Raw genomic sequence first — 4,085 nt, 5'->3', positions numbered from 1 at the left:
AGCATCTTTGGAAAATAGTTTGAGCCAGGACTTGGAAGTGTGTGAATAAACTGCACAGGGAGACAGACAATGGAAGGAGCACTCTTCACACATGCTTGGCCACAGAAAGGGGCAGAAGAATGAGGGAATGAGGCAACAGAGGCCATCTCACTTGGGGCCTTTAGGCCATTGTGAAGACGTTGATTTTTATAAGAAATGGAGAGTTGTGCTTGCTTTGGCAGCACATATACTAAAATTGGAATGATACAGAAAAGATTAGCATGGCCCCTGTGCAGGGATGACACGCAAATTTGTGAAGTGTTCCATATTTTTAGGCATAAACGTATTTATGATTTATGTATATATGACTTAATAAAAAAAGAAAAAAGAAATGGAGAGTTGTTGGAGAGTTTTGACTAGAAGAGTCACATGATCTAATTTGGTCTTGAGTTGAGGTTTCCTGGAAACAGACTGTGAGTCATGCAGTCGCCTGTAATAGATTTATTTGGGGAGTGTCCTTAGAAGCAACACTTCTGAGGCAGTGAGGGAACAGGATTGGGCAGAAGCAGCAGCTGGAATGCAACAGAAGCTTCGGCTTGTCCATAGGGAGTTCGGAGCTGGCAGGGCCCCTTCTAGCTGTCCAAGTTGAGGCAAAGAAGTGGACTGTTGGTGCCCGCTGTGTCACTGGTGCTGCATGCAGGAAACAGCCGGTACACAGATTGAAAGTACAAGCTTGCAAGTGGCGGACTCCCCATAGGTGCAGGAGAGCCTCACGCTACCTCTGCCATGGCTATTTATTGAAACACTATCCAACAGGTGTGGGGAGCCTCACATACCAGGACCACATGCTACATGCTCGTTCTCCCGGCTCGATTGTTCAAAGTCCAACACCTGCTTACTAATGAGCAACTGATCTTATCTCGTTAGAGCACTCAGTTGCTTGAGTGCTTGTCTCTAGGCTGCAAAACATCTCCATGCTGGCCAGGAGACTGTCCCGCTCTCAGCGCCTCCTTCAAGAACCAGCGACTGCTCCTATGAGCATGGTGCTCAGTCTCCTACAATGGAGCTTTTGTATCCTGACTTCGAGAAGTTATTGTTTATACCACAGGGAAAGGGCATAAACTTCAGGAGGCAGCTCCCTTTAGCTGAGGGCAATTCCCAGAAGGAGATTTAAATGTAAGCTGTCGGCAGCCAACGCTCTCAGTTGCGGGGGTAGTGTGTCCTGAGAGGGGAGATCTGAGTGAGGCCCCACAGCATCCACTACACTGAGGTGTGATCCTGACCTACAGAGCAGAGCCGGCTGCTGTGCTGAGGTTACACCATGAGGAGGAAGGGGAAGGAAGATGACCATCAGTCAGCGGTTGCAAATATCCAAGGTGAGAGAGGGTGGCTTGGGCCAGTGTGGTGGCACCGAGCAGATAAGAAGAGACAGGACTCCAGACACATTCCGAATGGACTGCTGGCAGGATTTGCTGATGGACTGGTTGGAGGGTGTGAAAATAAGAAAGGAGTCAAGGATAATTCCTAGGCTTTTTGGCCTGAACACCTGTAAGACTACAGCTGCCATTAAGGGGTGAGGGGAAGATGGTGAGAGAAGTAAGTTCAGGAGATGGGGGTCAGGAGCCCCATTTCAGACATGTTGAGTGAGACAAGCCTACCAGATATCAAGTGGGTGTGTTCAGTGGGCAGAAGGGCGTATGAGTTTAACCTAGAGAGGTATTTTTGGAATCCTTGGCATATATGTGGTATTGAAGACCATGAAACTGGCTGAGGTTACCAAATGCAACGGATATATCAGGGAAGTTCTAGGAATACTCCTTGAGGGTTGGATTCCTTCAGCTACCTTTCTGATTAGTAATTTCAACTCATTAGGAAAAGAAGATCTTTCCCTCAGCAAGCTATGGTAGTAGTCTTACAGATTGTAGTAGACAGAATAATAGCCCCCACCCATGTTCATGTCCTAATTCCCAGAATTCTGAATCTGTTATTTTACATGGCAAAAAGCGCTTCGTAGAAGTGATTGTTAAGTATCTTGAGATGGAAAGATAATCCTGGATCATCAGTGTAATCATAAAGTTTCGGAAAAGTGGAAGGCAAGAGGATCAGAGCCAGAGAGGGAGATGTGATGACTCAGGCAGAGGTCGAAGTGATGTGCTTTGAAGAAAGAGAAGGGAGGCAGAAGACCGGGCAGGCAGGCAGGTGGTGTTGACGTGCCGGGCAGGGCTGGCGCCTCCAGGAGGAACGCCGCAGCTCTGCCAACACTTTGATGTTAGCCCCTCACACTCATGTCAGACCTCTGACTTTCCGAAGTGTAAGATAATACATTTGCATTGTTTTAATGTAGTAATTTGATATAGTTTGAACAGGAAATTACCGAGCTAAACATAATCTCCTTTGTCCTACCTTGCCACAAAATTTACTGGCTGAATTTTGTGTTGGGGAATAAGAAGTAGGTAACTTTTAGGGCTCTAAAATACTGATGTTTGCTTGTAAATAAAAATTTCTTTCAGTTGTTAAATATGTCTACCTATCTATCCTATGATCTATCATTTCCCATCCATCCATCCATCGATTTATCCATCCATCCCATTGGTTCCTAGCTGTTTATGTTCTGGAAAATTTTAATAAGTTAAATGATTGTCACAGATTTCTAGTTCTCTAGGATTATTTGACTACTTTGTGAACTTATAGTACCTCCCCCCCACCATTTATTATTATTATATTTTATTTATGACCCCTCATCTTTTTTTGTTGGGGGGAGACACTGTCTCACTGTGTTGTCCTGGGCTAGAGTGGTGTCAGCCTACCGCACAGCAACCTCAAACTCCTGGGTTCAAGTGACCGTCCTGCCTCAGCCTCCCCAGTAGCTGGGACTACAGGTGCCCACTGTGACACTTGACACTACTTCCCTTTTAAATAAGTCATTTCATTTCACAATAGAGGGTACAGATGGATAAATATAATATCTAAAAACAGAGAAATTTTAATAACTTCTTTTGTGTTTCCATTAGTTTTCTTTGTGAGACAGTCTTACTCTGTCACCCTGCTATTTATAGAGTACTGGCATCATCATCGCTCACTGTAGCCTCAAACTTCTGAGCTCAATGATCCTTTTGACTAGTTGGAACTGCAGATGTGTGCCACAGTGCTCACTAATTTTTCTGTTTTTAAGAGGAATAGGGTCTCACTCTTGGTAGGGTTGGTCTCAAACTCTTGACCTCAATCAATCCTCCTGCCTTGGCCTCCCAGAGTGCTAGCATTACAGGCACGAACCACTGACCCTGGCCTCTATTAGATTTTAAAAAAATACTTAAAAAATTTATTTTGGCAATTGCAATTCTTTGCCTTCTAAGATAACTGGAATTTTTATGTTTTGAGATAATTAAAAAAAAATGTCAGATTAATAGGAGGGTAGAAACAATTAGCTTACACTGTTTGCATTTGTTAGGTAAAGTCCAAATTGTACTTGAGCCCTTCACCCAGTGGGTGTGACATTGTGCCACTAGGTGAGAGCACACCAATCTTCCTTCTCCTCCTCTCTTCCCTCTCCTCTCACTGGGATTTAATTGTGTTTTTCCCTTGTGTGAGCACACAGTTGTTCATCTACTGGTTTCATATTAGTATCGAGTACATTGGATACTTGCTTTTGCATTCCTGCAATACTTTACTAAAGAGAATGTTGAAGAACGTCTAGGTTAATACAAAAGATGTAAAGTCTGAATATGTGACTCGGTGGAGCAAAGTGGTTAAGAGCATGAGTTTTGGAATCAAGTGGCACTAATTTTAATGTCTGGTTTTGGCTAAGCACCAACTTGGGCAAGTTACTTCTCTGCTCTAAGGCTCACTTTCCTTGTCCATATAATGGGAACAATGACTTCTTCCTTAAAGGGAATGTATGGATGGCCACTGCTTGGAGCATAGTACTCAAGAAATGGTGGCTGTAATGATACAGTGCTTATCATTATCCTGCCATGTAGCTGGGTTAGGAATAGAAGCCTCAACATCTGTGTGCAAATCTTCCTTCTTTATGACCCTTGCACTGTATTATTTTAATAATCCATTTATCAGGCCATTGGTATTCTGCTGCCAAAACAATTTGTAAGCCA

At 43.7% G+C, this 4,085-nt stretch overlaps 1 non-coding gene across 1 annotated transcript; it reads left to right on the top strand.

Moving 5' to 3' along the window:
* Positions 1–205: 205 nt before the first annotated feature.
* On the top strand, positions 206–312 carry LOC111725893. The gene has a single exon (XR_002773838.1). It is a non-coding gene; the product is annotated as a U6 spliceosomal RNA (small nuclear RNA).
* Positions 313–4,085: the final 3,773 nt, after the last annotated feature.

Source organism: Otolemur garnettii, unplaced genomic scaffold, assembly GCF_000181295.1.
Source record: "Otolemur garnettii isolate 467f Iridium unplaced genomic scaffold, OtoGar3 scaffold00002, whole genome shotgun sequence".
Lineage (NCBI taxonomy): Eukaryota > Metazoa > Chordata > Mammalia > Primates > Galagidae > Otolemur > Otolemur garnettii.
The sequence above is the reverse complement of the archived record's forward strand: the minus strand, read 5'-3'. Positions and strand labels throughout refer to the sequence as shown.